General features: G+C 36.3%; 2 protein-coding genes across 11 annotated transcripts in view; one reads left to right on the top strand and one right to left on the bottom strand.

Moving 5' to 3' along the window:
- Nucleotides 1-3,234, bottom strand: part of LOC126259165 (protein FAM50 homolog) — a 135,851-nt gene extending 132,617 nt beyond the window's left edge. For 2 of the 3 annotated variants that reach the window (XR_007546476.1, XM_049955723.1), the window contains exon 1: nucleotides 3,065-3,209. The gene's annotated coding sequence lies outside the window, so the exon portion shown is untranslated. Of the gene's footprint in view, nucleotides 1-3,064 lie in introns of all 3 variants that reach the window. The other variant, XM_049955724.1, reaches the window with a different exon arrangement.
- Nucleotides 3,235-3,350: 116 nt separating this feature from the next.
- Nucleotides 3,351-14,443, top strand: part of LOC126259166 (uncharacterized) — a 131,016-nt gene continuing 119,923 nt past the window's right edge. For 4 of the 8 annotated variants that reach the window (XM_049955730.1, XM_049955725.1, XM_049955732.1 and 1 more), the window contains exon 1: nucleotides 3,351-3,478. The gene's annotated coding sequence lies outside the window, so the exon portion shown is untranslated. Of the gene's footprint in view, nucleotides 3,482-3,620; nucleotides 3,829-14,443 lie in introns of those variants that run through there. The other 4 variants (XM_049955726.1, XM_049955727.1, XM_049955729.1 and 1 more) reach the window with 4 other exon arrangements.

Here is a 14,443-nt window from a genome sequence, read left to right as displayed (position 1 = left end):
AAAGCTTTTCCGAAGAAGGAAGCTTGTTAACATCGAGTATAGATTTGAGTGTCAGGAAGTCTTTTCTGAAAGTATTTGTATGGATTGTATCCATGTATGGAAGTGAAACATAGATGATGAACAGTGTAGACCAGAAGAGAATAGAAGCTATCGAAATGTTATACTACAGAAGAATGCTGAAGATTAGATGGGTAGATCACATAACTAATGAGGAGGTACTGAATAGAATTGGGGAGAAGAGGAATTTGTGGCACAACTTGACTAGAAGAAGGGATTTTTTGATAGGACACATTCTGAGGCATCAATGGATCACCAATTTAATATTGGAGGGAAGTGTGGAGGCTAAAAATCATAGAGGGAGACTAAGAGATGAAGACACTAAACATATTCAGAAGGATGTAGGTTGCAGCAGTTATTTGGAGATGATGAGGCCTGCACAGGATAGAGTAGCATAGAGAGTTGCACCAGACCAGTCTCCGGACTGAAGGCAAAAACAACAACAACAACAGCAACAACAACATATTTTGTGACTTTTTCAAAGACTTTGTTAATGTGGACCATAGAACTGTACTCAAAAAGATGTTATGGCATTAACTGCATCCATCATCCACAGATGGAGTGTCGCCACAAAAACAAGAAACAGTGTATCACATTGACACACTGTCACAGGAATGAAACTAACATCAGAATGGGAAGACATTGGGGGTCAAGCCACTACTGGATCTCCTTTTGCCCTCGGCCTACATGAATGATCTTCAAAGGACTTTTAGGATGGTTTGGAACAGTAATGCTTGCCGATGATGCACGAAAATTAATGCCAAAAATATACCTTACTAGACACAGTTCACATAATAGGTAAAAAGGATATAACTTGTTCTCACCACATTTTAAATCTTAATCTAATAAGGACTCGTGATGCACAATTGCGAACAAACAAATGTGAAAAATAAAAAAAAAGGCTCAGCCAACATTTCGTAGCTGAAACTGAGTAAAGCCAAAGCTCACATTCAACCACGTATAAATCCAGAACAAAAGCAACCTGCTGGCAGTTAAAGTAGACATTAATGGTAACACACACTAAACAAAATGCTGCATGTAAAATTCCTTGTGGTTCAATTTGATGCCAAGCAAAATGGAGTCAACACAGAGATAAACTAATGAAGAAGATTAACTCTGCATGTTTTGCTCTTATAACTCTCTGTCATTAAGTTGAGCCAAAGATAAAGATGTTTGCTTATTTATAGAATTATCATATACAGGCAATGCATCTAAAGTGAATGAAGTACTTAATCAGCAGAAGCAGCAGTAGAAATATTTTGTTATGTAGATTACCACACATCTTGATATGGTCTCTTTAAATGGATCACTGAGTTCTTACATTTACTTGCAAACCTATTTAAAAAAAAAAAAAAAAAAAAAATGGCTCTGAGCACTATGGGACTTAACATCTATGGTCATCAGTCCCCTAGAACTTAGAACTACTTAAACCTAACTAACCTAAGGACATCACACAACACCCAGTCATCACGAGGCAGAGAAAATCCCTGACCCCGCAGGGAATCGAACCCGGGCGCGGGAAGCGAGAACGCTACCGCACGACAACGAGCTGCGGACGCAAACCTATTTAGTCCTTAAAGATGTTTGTTGTCGATAATATAAATAAATGTTGACTAAAGTGTGATTTGCACAACCACAAAGCAAGTCCTTGGTGGAATTTGAATAATGGAAGGTGTAATTACAACAACTCACTGAATGATTCAGACACAGAGTCATTGATCAGCCCATAAACAAGACTGAGAATGTTGTTGGGTTTTAGTGGAATCCTTCTTCACAGTTACACACTACAGCTCTGGTAAAGCATCAGAAAGATGGGAACATTTTCAGTCTTGTTTATGTGCCCCTCAATGACTCAGTATCTCAAATACTTGGTTTGTTATTGTCATCTTGTCAATTATTTACGTAACACCAAGAGATATGGAACCCCTACCAATTCCAAAGACAATTAAAATTTTGCATCATTAGTCACTATTTCTATAAATCTGCTAATCTGTATCCAAGGATCAAAAAGTTCTATCAAGCCCATGGGAAATAGCAGTGTTCATTGTAAGGCTGCATGATGAATAAAACTGTATTGGAAGTAGGCTTTTGTTGTAATGAACACGAGTAGGCCTACCTATTTTCTTTGAAAAATACTAAATATATTCATGCATATGTTACCGACAGTATATAAACATAGTTATCAATAAAACTGAGGAAGCAGCACATTTTTAAGGTTCAAACTTACTAGATTAAACTTATCTAACTTAAGAATATGTAGTAGGGTTATGCAATACAGTTTATTGTTAATGCAGTACACAGCTTAAGTTTCTTAAAAGGTTGTTGGGTTGTTTTTTGATGTATATACGAACTCATTTCTCATTCCTAAAGGTGCTCCTCCTCTATTACATCTACATAACATCTTCACATAAAAATACCTATGCTGATAATTGACAAATATGTATGTTCATACTATAGGCCTACCGCAATGCAACCTAGAAAAACCATTTATAAAGCAATTGCCATCTTCTCAGATGGGACAATGAAATCTAATGTTGTGTTTTTCCAAACTGTATTTTATATTTAGCATAAGTGAAACTGAAATTTTTTGACATGGATATTAAAAATATAAGTTTCTAACATCAGTCAACTTATTCTGCAACAATGTTACATGATTATTTGTGTACCGGCATATGTTTTAAAACGTATTCGTCATTGTTCGTTTCTGGTTGTTTTCTATTTAAGAAGATGACTGGGTTGATTGTTTTGCTTAAGTGAAAATCTGTATTATTAACTTTCGGTATTATTTTCCACTGCATTCAGAGTGCATATAAATTTTCATTTGAGAGATTCAGTGAAAATCAAACGAACAAAACCAGTTCTGTATCAAGCTTGATCATATTTGTATCGGAATTCAAAGGTTATTGAGGAGACATGAAATGTAGTGTACATAAGGTCTGAAATTTTTCAAACATATTTTTCCTAAAATACACAAAACGAGTCGATACCCTATTACAATTACACTAACCTTTTTAAATTGTCAATTTCAAATATTTCTGACTCTTGAGCGGGAAAAAAAGTGCTGTAAACAAGTATATACTGCTAACCTATCAGAATTATGTCTTCTTAACACTCGTATCACTTCCTTCAAAATACACAGTACACACAAACAACAAAATATCGATAGCTTTATGGTGTGGCGTCCGCACGATGAGCTAAGATCGAATGAAATAATCGAAGTAGATCGAAAATGTTAGGTCGAAATGTAACCAGAAATGATATATTACTATCGATTGCTTTATTTATACGATAAACGGATAAAGTCGAGTTCTTCAAACGTCAACGGCAGCGTTGTGAACGTTTTGTTTGACGCTATTGTATAGTATTTGTTGGTGTCCCGCGTATTTGAGTGCGTATTCGAAGTATATGCTGATGAGTTACAGTGAGTCCTGCATACAATTCTATAACAGTTAATTGTTTCAGTCCGACCTGATCTTATATATCATTTGGTTGTTGAAGTATTTAATCTGTGTCTTAGTCCCGGGTGCCTAATTACAACATTTTCTTATTTCTTGTTACAAGTGCGGATCATTATTTTATATTTTTCCTTCATTGATACGGGAGGATACGCTGAGGAATAAGAATAATGTCCGCTAATCTCAAATGGATGTGAAATTCGACATACAAGTAGCAGATACTGTTAGTTGATTTTGATTTAAGGAAAGTACTTGGGTTTCTACAAGAACTAAATACACAATATTCGAAGAGAGAACGTTGAATATGGTCCTGAAGGTTCATTTGACTAATCTTTTACTAGCTTATTTCATGGACTACATGTTATGTAACTGGAGGAATATATTATTAAAGAACTAGGAGAAAGGAACACCTGTGGTCTGTTGTTATGATACCATTACACTTGCTTTCAGTACGAAATTATCAGCATGCAACTATGTATGGAAAGTGTTGCTGATTTTAGAATGGGAGAACTTCAGAATGTGGCAGTGGCAGTGTTCTTGATAATTGGGAACATGGAAGTCAAATCTGTTTTTGTCCATGTTTTAACGTGCTAGTAGCATGTAATTTATAAGCCAGACATAACATTATTATATATAATACGGAAACTCCAATTATTCTCTGATGTTCAGAACATAATCAGCTCCTGCAAAGGGTAGTGTGGTTGATGCAGCATGTGGACAGATCTTTGTAAAGTTTAGGCACTGAATGACATAAAAAATAACATTTCACATTCCTTGTCCTCTACTTATTAATCCTCACCTTTTACATTTTGGTGGCCACTGTTCATAGATTTAAACTTGTATGTGTACTCAAAGTTCTGAAGTTTTAAGCAAACTTGTATGTTTAACTGAATTCCATAGTCTCATGTGTTTTTGAACTTAGCATATGTTAAAATTCAGGAGTAAGTAACAATCACATTTTTTTTCCAAAAACAAGTTCCTGCCCTGAGATACAGGCCTCAAAAGAAGATGGCATGCATATACCAATTTGGAGATGCGAAGTTGGGAAAAAAATATAAAATGCTGTATCTCTTCAACAGTTCTAGATATTTTGTTATGGTTTTTTTCCATTTGAAAGATAATTACGTTATGATTACAAAGAAATCCTCCATTTGGGCTTATCTGTCAAAGTTCTTTTACTTTAGCATTCTGATTTTTTTTATAATTTATGGAATTTTTTTCCTTCAGAAATGCCAATTTGTAAAATTTTGTTTTTTTTTCTGTTGACTAACTCCATATAGTTCTACATTTAGGTTTTATAAACAATTGAAATTTTTGCCATACATAAAACCTGTTTTATTATCACATAACAGGCTCATAAAAATCAAAACCTAGCCTTATTTCTGATAATTTTAGTTTTGAAAGATGAGTAAGAGGCTCATTTTTCAAGCATTTTAAATGATTCCAAAATGTATGTGAAAGAACCAAAGATTTTAAGGTTTCAGTATCTACAACTTCTGAGCGCTCTGTTTTGTACTGAAATTAGCCATCAATGAACTAAAAATGTGTTCCACTGCTTCAGTATCTTCCTTTGATGTAGAATGATGCCTTCGTGTTGAAACAATAGGAACTGGAGCACTTACCATCTTTAAAACATTGTGAACAGGAAGGGAGCACTGATGGTGTTGTTGCTGTCCTTCAGCTGGAAACCTATACCCAGCGGTTGGTCCATGTAGTAGCATAAAGGTCACTACAGTTTCCTTTAACTCATAACTGGTGTCTATAATCTCTGCATTCTTCTTTCTTGCTCTTTAAAGTAAATATGAGTTCGCCCTTCACTTTGAGTCCAAAAATGTGTCTTCTGAATTCCTTTCACAGGAGTAGTTTTTTGGGACCAGTCTTCTTTCTTCTGCTCACAGAATTCTTTGATTTCCTATTTGGACAAAAGAATGAGGGCTGGATGTGTAACATTTCACAACTCTTGTAAAATCCTCAGCATTCTGAATCACAGCTGTATTTTGTCTGGAAAGATTATGTTTTGTAACATGGTGCTTTAGCAGGTCTCCTACACAATCACAAGGTCCCTTCCCATGACCCACTGTATACCCAGCCAGTTGGCTCAAGTGACTTACTCAGTTCAAACAGCTGGTAACAATTTTTAAAATGACTAGGAACACCCTCAGAAATAATGATGATCTTCTCTGCCCCTGTTTGCAGTTGAAGAATTTTGCGCATTTCTATCATAGCATGTGCTGGGTCATGTCCTGTGTCATCACTTATAACTGCAACACTTGTGGTCTTGTTTTGAAAATATTGCACTCCTGTAAAAACTGAAACCTGGCCCTTACTCCAATAATACCCTTGTACTTCTTGTGGGAGAATTACAGACCAATTCTCAGCAAAATCACAGTGAAGCACTAGAAATAGTTGTTCAGCCAGTACACACACTTTCATTTTTCCAATATGTTGTTGTTGCAATTTTTGCAAATGCTGGTGTGTTACTGCTTTCACTGACCATTTACCAAGTTCATCAATGAAACTGTCAGAGATAAATTTTCTTAATTAGTTTATTTTCCTCCCATGTCACATGTGTAATTTCTGCAAAGTTGTCTGTTACATAGAAAAAGATTCAAAATGTGACAGTGAAAGAACTTTGACAGATATGTCCAAATGGAGGATACCGTTGTAATCATGAAGCAATTATCTTTCAAATAAAAAAAACTCTAACGAAATATCTAGAACAGTTACAGAGATACAGCATTTTAAATTTTTTTCCAAAATTTGCATCTTCAAAATGGTGTTCAGAGTGTCATCTTTGGAGGCCTGTATCTCAGGGCAGGAATTTTTTTGGGGAAAACAAAATAATTACATGTTTCATACTTACTCCTGAATTTTATCATTTGCTAAATTCAATAACATCTGAGACTTGCCTTACGTGATAAGGAATATGTCTAAGAGGCAAAAATTCACATAAAATGTTATGACTACACAAAATTATCTACTGTAAAAGTTGTTACCCCTTTCACACTCCAACCTGTAGTTGCCCCAGCAGCACTGCATGAGGCTTTGTGGAAGTTATTTGTAAACCTCTCTCAAGATATCTCAGTGCTACGGAAATTGAAGGTGAGTCAGAATCACTTGAAAATCGTATGTAAACTGCAAATATCCAGTAAATTTTGAATTTCCTTCATTTTTATATTTTACACTGGCTCTCCTTGGATTTACACAAAATTTATGGATTGCATCCAGTTGATACTGACTTCTTGCCACAGTATTTTAGTTGCAACCAGGCAGCCACTTTCAGCTGAATTTTACAACTGGATATTATTGATGTACATTACTATTTTGGTATAAAGAAATGAAATGGTGTCACATGCACATAGTTATTAGCTGAATAACTACCCAGTCAAATTTAGTAATCTCTGTGAAATTTTGCTTCATCTATGGTACACAAGTGCATGTTTAACTGTGTTGTTGCCCGCCATTTCGGAGAGTCAACATTCAGTGGTTCAGCTGATAAACATAAATGTTACTGTGTGTAATATTTTAACTTTCTGAAGAAAATAAAGAGATGATCAGCTCCCATGTGTTACCCAGTTGAAAGCTACCATCCTGATTGATAACGCCTTCTGCATATTGTATTTCAACAGTCCGTAAAAATCAGATCCTAGAATATACTCACACTGTCCTTAGCTGAGTGTGGGCATTCACAGGTTTTTATGGATGACTGGAGAACTATTTTTAAATAATGATTTTTATGAGGCTGCATAATTTAGGTAAAGTGTTGCCAGCATATGGAAGGGGTGCCCTACACCTGAACAGCTCTTCATCTTATAACTGGCAATAAAGTTGTGCAAATTTGGTGCAAAGGATATACATTTTTCTTGAATATAGACTGTAGGAATTTCAAATCCTTTGGAAGACTATTCCTATTGGACACAACATGTGCCCAGTGCACCAGCCTGTAGTTTGTGAAGGGTGGCGGTAGCCAGACGCAAGCAAATACACACTTGTACTTCAAAAAATGGTGGTCATGCAGCCAAGAGCTACATGCATGCTGTGTTATGCCAATTTACGGTATGAACATAGAGATGTTCCACAGTAATCTCCAGTTGTAAATTTCACCTGAAGGGAACTATCTGGTTGTCAGCTGAAATATCAAGGCAAGAAGATGACATTACGAACTGCAATCCCAAAATCTCACAGAGTACTCATTACATTGGGAAAACTTCCAAAAAACACACTCCTTGCTTTATATAGACCCACTGACTACCAGATTTTGCCAGGATAGAGTAGCATGGAGAGCTGCATCAAACCAGTCTCAGGACTAAAGACCACAACAACAACAACAACACAGATGAAATGCATTATAAACTAAAAGAAGCTGATACAATAATGTACATACAATAAATAATATGTCACAATACAAGATTCTAAGCTACTGCGAGGAACTCATTTACAGAATGAAAACTGTGTGCCACAAGGAGTCTTTCAACGTAGAACTGAAAATCTTGGATTTATCAGTCACATCTGTCAGCTCGGCTAGAAGCCTATAAAAATTAAACCTGGAGAGTGGTGCACAACTTTCTATACTGTAGTTAGAGAAGTGTTATCCAAGAACGTATCATTTCTCTGGCTATCGTCCATTGAAAGAATGTGACGATACTTTTTGCTTGACTCCATATTATTAACAAATACCATGTGGGACTATACACACAGGGGTTGCAGAGTTAGAATTGTGAGACACTTGAACAGCAGCTTGTACAAAGTTCATAGCAGATCATTCACACTACTCTTTTCTGGACTAAGAATATTCTTTGTGAAAACACAGACTTGCCCCAAGACTTGATACCTTAGGCTCTAACAGAGTGAAAGTTTACAGCGAGCGAAGCCTTTGAAAGTCAGAGCTGGTGGCTGTGGAGATTATTCTTACTGTAAACACAACATTTAATTACTGCACAGTTTCTGGATGCTTCCAAGAGGGCTTTCATCTGTAATCTGTCCTAAGAATTTAAAGTGTTCAACTTATTTGATTAGCTTGAGACAATAAAATTTCACTGCTCTGTGTTGAAAACTGTATGCACTGTGGTTTAGTACAGTTAATCATCAGATGTTTAAGCTGATGTTATTCACTGTCCTGTTTGCTGTATCATTCACATTACATTTCATGTCTTTCACAATCACAATTGTGTCACCTGCAAATAAAATGTTGCAGCTGTGTCTAATCTGTGGCATCTTTACTTGTCTGGATTGGTTCAATATCATGGTTTCCTGAATTTACAAAAGTTAAATTTTGCATTTATCCCCCCATCTGTGACAAAAAACATGAAAAAGTTTACTCTGTAACTCAGCAGTTATAGCAGTTCTGTCAATTTTGGGTTGGGGTGAGGAAACCTGATAAGCATATCTAGTGATCCATAAGGCAGTGTTTAATATGTAAATGATATAAAATAATTATGTACCTCCCGTGATAGTTTTTTTTATTGTTACCAAAATCTAAACAATATAACACTTCTTGTCATTCTTATGTTACATTCATTGGCATAACTAGTGCCTTGATGGTTTACACTACTGTTGACTTATTATTTATTTAGAATATGAGAAAAACAATGTCAGCAGAGCACACGAGACAAGTTGCAGAAAAATCCCACAAAATACAACACCAAAGAAAAAGAAAGAGAACAGGATAGAAAAAGATGGATCGATATGAAGAAAAGGCATTCCTTTATGAAAAAAATTTAATTGGACGTCGTAAGAAGGAAGCTGAAAGAAAAATAAAGTAGAGACTTGAACTAAAATCTGTACCAACTGAAGATGAGTTGGAGACCTGTTTCTCCCAGATAGTTCCATATGAAAGTGTTCAGTCCCTTAGCAAAACTGTTTCTCAGATAAGGAAAGTGCTTCCTTCCAACCCTCAAAAAAATCAGCAGTCATAAAAAAGTATTCTATGGGAAAGCCTACCTACAAAAGGTAGCAAGCAGATTTTCTTAGGTGACAAGAAAACTTCAGCTTTAAACTTACAGGTGGCAATCTGCACAAAGTACAAAACTTTTTCACAAGTGGTAAAATCAGTATCCAATTACCTGATGTGAAGGAAATTGGGCCTATTGCAGGACCAAGAAGTGGGAAAAGAGTTAGCTTGCAGTAATGTTACATACATTTGACAGTAAAGGAAGCTTTTTTTCCATTTTTTAAGCAAGAATATCCAGAAAATGAAGTTTTGCGACTTACACACAGTGTGTGTTTCTCTCATCTATACAGGTTCTGAGATGACATAATTGTGAAGAATTTACAGGGTCAAAACAAGCTGTCAAAAAGACCTTGGCAAGAACATTTATTTTGTTGGACTTTCAAGCCTCAAGAAAGAAACTGGGCAAATAAAAGTCTGCTGTGATTGCTCAGAGGGCCCTTGAAGATAATTGAGAAATACAGAGTATGTGTATGAGATCTGTACGGGACGTGGTGAAGGTGTTCAAAGTTAATGAGAAGGATGTATCCTACATAGTGTGTGAACAAGTTCTTGCTCTACTCCCAAGTCCAGACATCAAACATGTTAGAAACACCTTGTATTATGAATTTCCCAGGAAATATGGGTATTTTTGAAACTGAATGAGTAGTAATCAATGTAGTTTTTTAAGTGTAGATTTTTAAATTTAAATAATTAGGTACTCAGATATTTAAAGTAATACTGTATTGAAAGACTACCTACACTACGCTTGTCCATTATCTTTTAGAATACTGCTGCACGGTGTGGGATCCTTACCAAATAGGACTGACGGAGTACGGCACTTAAATGTAATTTGCAGAGTATCCATGTAGATGTAGATCTCATTTATAGGCAACACAAATTTCCCTACAAGGTTATTTAAATAGGAAATGAGGTCTAAATATGTTAACTAGTGATTCTGCTGTAAATTAATGCAGTAAAATTAAACAATGGAAAATACAGGATGGAATCTAGCAATATTGTGAAAAGGAAAGTTGCTACTCACCATATAGCGGAGATGCTGAGCTTTCAGCCAGTAAGGCCTTCTTCAGAATTAGACAGCAAACACACACACACACACACACACACACACACACACGCGCAAATGCAACTCACACACACATGACTCATTTAAAATTAATTTTAACTCTCCCACCCATTTTTTACATTATGATGTGGTATGACACTCAGAAAACTTTTATGTCAACTGACTCTGGCCTCAGAAGCCTATGCAGTTATAATGAGCCGACAAATAAAATTTAAACATGTATGTGGTAAGTACAGAAAGAATATGTATCTTACATTTTGCAGTTTTGAGGCACTGGTGGATCTAAAAGTTAAAGGTCCAATGATATCGGGGGGGGTGGGGGGGGGGGGTGTCATGATTATAAAAACTGTTCCCATGTGTTAAAATATTGACATTGCTTTAAAAGGAGCTTTCTTCTGGCATGTTTGAAATTTCAGATTGAATGCTTTACTATAAAAAGCTAAAAGTAATTTCTAGATTTAATTAAAGTACAAAATAGTCACAGTAGTTGGTGCATCCAGTCAGGTGTAAAGTCACATCTTCTAGCATGAGTGAACAAAAGAAACCGCCGTTTGTTAGTGTGCACTGCTGATTGAACACCCTGTATTTTTGCAGGAGAGTGTAAATTTATATTCACATTGTGAATCTCCTTAAAATATCCCTTCAAATTGGCGGCATATACAAATTTACTACCCTGACTGTAAGGCTAGCTACATCAGATAAATGGGAAGGAATTTTAAAATGTGATACAAGGGGCACACACTATTTAAAAGAAGAAGAAGAAAAAAACTAAGGAGTAAATCCACCTCCCCAGCTCACCTCACACAAAATATTCATATGGTGCCCAGTAATGAAAATAACCTTGTAATTCTTCATACAATGAAGAAAAGATACTTTACAGAAATATATGAAGAAATCGAAATTTCCACCAACCTGAAACAGATCCAGGGAAAAGCTGTGCACATTAAAAAACACCAGCTTCTTGGACGTATGCCACCGTGTTATTGACAACTTCCTTTACTCTCCAACTTTGTAACTGCATCTAGATGTTAGTAGACATGTCCACCGCTACTGTATTAGATTTTTATTAAACGCAAAAGTTACTTATAATTTTCACTGTTAAAGTATGCAGTTTTAAATTTCATACGTGCCAGAATATTATAACTCCTTTTAAACCTAAAGTGTGCCAGTACTTTTAATATATCAAATTGTACAGCATGTTATAATTGTGACATGCCCATTTTTCTTACTATATTGCTGGGCACATAACTTTTAAATCCATTATATGACATTGCTTCAAAACAGCACAAAGCAAGATAGGTATTCTTTCTGGTCTTACATTGTACATATGTAAGCTCCATTTTCCATCTCTTATTATGTAAAATATTTGTACATCCATCATATTATGTATTAACAATAGCAGTTCAGACCCACTTGAAAATGGCCTGAATGTGAAGACCTAAACTGCTCATCGACTGAAATAAATGTACATTTGAGCAACTGGAGCAGCTGTTCATTAATATGCTACAACATTTTCACTGCTGCTGAAAATGAATTACTGCACAATATTCCATTTCATCGATAGGCTGCTCTGTTGTGTCTTGGCTTCTCTGGCAACATGCTATGGTACTCTGGCATAGTTATTTCTTTGTGTATTATGTCTGCAGTCATGCACCCATAGAAAAAATAAATGGCTTATCATTGATACTGGTATATATTAAGGAAAATGGGGGACTCTGAACAGAGCCCTGTGGCCCCCAGTTTACTGCATTCAAGTGAGATTCATATCTGTTCCATGTGTATTGACACTAGAGACCAGCCTTCTATTTCCTATTTTCTATCTATGAAATGAACTTATTGTCTGGCTTTTCACATAATTCCATAATGTTCCAGCTTATGCAGTGATATAGTGTGATCCACAAAATTCAGTGCATTTGTTGAATCAGAGAAGATAGTGTCTTCATCTTACCATTTATCACTAACAGTGCCCTGTATGGAAAAGATTAATTTTTTTCTTTGTTGATGCTCCTTTCCTGAAACCAAACTGCCTGTCAGCCAACAAATTATACCTACTGAGTGTGTTGTTTTTCTCTTAATGTCACCATATCAGACACCAGTGGTAGCAAGGGTATTGGCCTGCACTTTTCTACATTATCTCTTACACTTTTTTATTAGATGGTTCTACTTATGAAGATATATTATATATATGATCACATATACCACATTTAGTGCATGAAAAATAACAGTGTAGTAGTAGTAGTAGTAGTAGTGGTAGTATGTATGTATTAGCATGACAGACCAATTGTCTGTATGAGAATTACTTTATACAAGCCAGCAGCCTGCTGACAACATGGTTGTTCCCCCTTCAAACTTCACATGCAACACAGCAGTTGTGAGAGTAGAACATGAACTTGTAACTTTTTTTAGCTGTGTGCCTTCCTGAGACTATTGCTTCTTTTTGCCATTCCGTATTTACCATTAGAAGCTTGAAATTTATGCTTGATTATAGAAAAATAGAATTCTTGTAACACAATTTTGAATGCATGATGAACAGCATGAGAGGAAATTGTTTTAGTGACCATTAAAGCTTAAAGTAATACAACAAAGTAAATGTTAGATTTATTTACCTTTTACTAAAATAACCATCTATGACTGTGTAATTGAGAAATAGCTATCAAAGGACATTTTGACAAAAAGTGATTTTTAGCAAATGCAAGGAAACACTAAGAAATGTATTCGTACTGTGCCCCTCATTGGACCACGAACTAAGCATTCAGTCTGTACATTATATAATGTACACTCTTTGACATAAAACTTGACCGGCGGCCGGCCGCTTCAGAGGCTAAGTCCGCGCCGATCGCGACATGGGACAAAAAAACTGGCCAACTCGCTAATTCTCTAAGTCCGGTTATCTGCACAATCTGGCAACACTGTAGACTGCGGCACTTCCTGCAGGAAAACTTGTCCCATGATAGAGAAACTCTAGGCTGATTACGCCTGTGGTCTAGCGGTAGCGTGCGTTCTTTCTGTTCATAATGTCAGTGGATCGAGAGCAGCTGGCATAAAATATTCTTATAGCCTCTTCTGTCTGAATGCTGAAGACGTGAATGTAATGGTAGCGCAGATTCAATCTATTTCGCTTTGTGACACACCGATATCAAAATTTTATCCAGTAACGATTTTGCGGCAGATTTCCTGCAGACTGCCCTCCTCTGGACGCCGTATGCGGCAAAGCTCCGGGATCCATTTGCTGGCTACTGGCAGCGGCCGTGGCGACAGCAGCGGCGCTGCACTCCCCCGTTCTTTATCGAAAGCGCCTGCTACCGCTCATCGCTTTTGATGATTTAAAACGCTTTATTATTAAATGTTGCTCCACAGAAAATTTCTACAATTTCCATTCACGCTCAAAAGCAACGGAGACAGACGCCCTGATTAGTAGGCGGGTATTATATTACATTAATCGGCAAGAGCTGAGTATGGCCCGAAATTAATTTTGTAGACTGGGACGAAATTAAACCACCTCACTACATTCGATGAATTTATAAATGCTTCATACTTCGTTTCTTTTCCTTTCAAACTCAATTATTTGTGCAACTTTTGGTCAATGTTTGGATGTTTTCGTCAAGCCAGAGTGAGCGTCTGTGGTGTAAAGTGTATTACAGTTCTTGTTTCATTCCGTATGGTAAGTCTATGCGATAAACTGTGTGAACACCTTGCAATGCATGCTCTGTAGCAGTGCAGGAACACTGCACGTTTGGAGTTCCATGTATGGGTTCATGAAGTATTTATTGTTGATCGGAAGTGATAGTTAAGGTCATCAGATTTAAACCAGAAAAATTTGTCGTTTTGAAGGTTTCAGAGAACGGAAAGGAATTGCTAACGCCGGTGTTAGAAAACGTCTACAGTTAAATGCTATTGCAAAAATTTAGAAGAAGGGAA

This window comes from Schistocerca nitens, chromosome 5 (genome assembly GCF_023898315.1).
Source record: "Schistocerca nitens isolate TAMUIC-IGC-003100 chromosome 5, iqSchNite1.1, whole genome shotgun sequence".
NCBI classification, from domain to species: domain Eukaryota; kingdom Metazoa; phylum Arthropoda; class Insecta; order Orthoptera; family Acrididae; genus Schistocerca; species Schistocerca nitens.
The sequence above is the reverse complement of the archived record's forward strand: the minus strand, read 5'-3'. Positions and strand labels throughout refer to the sequence as shown.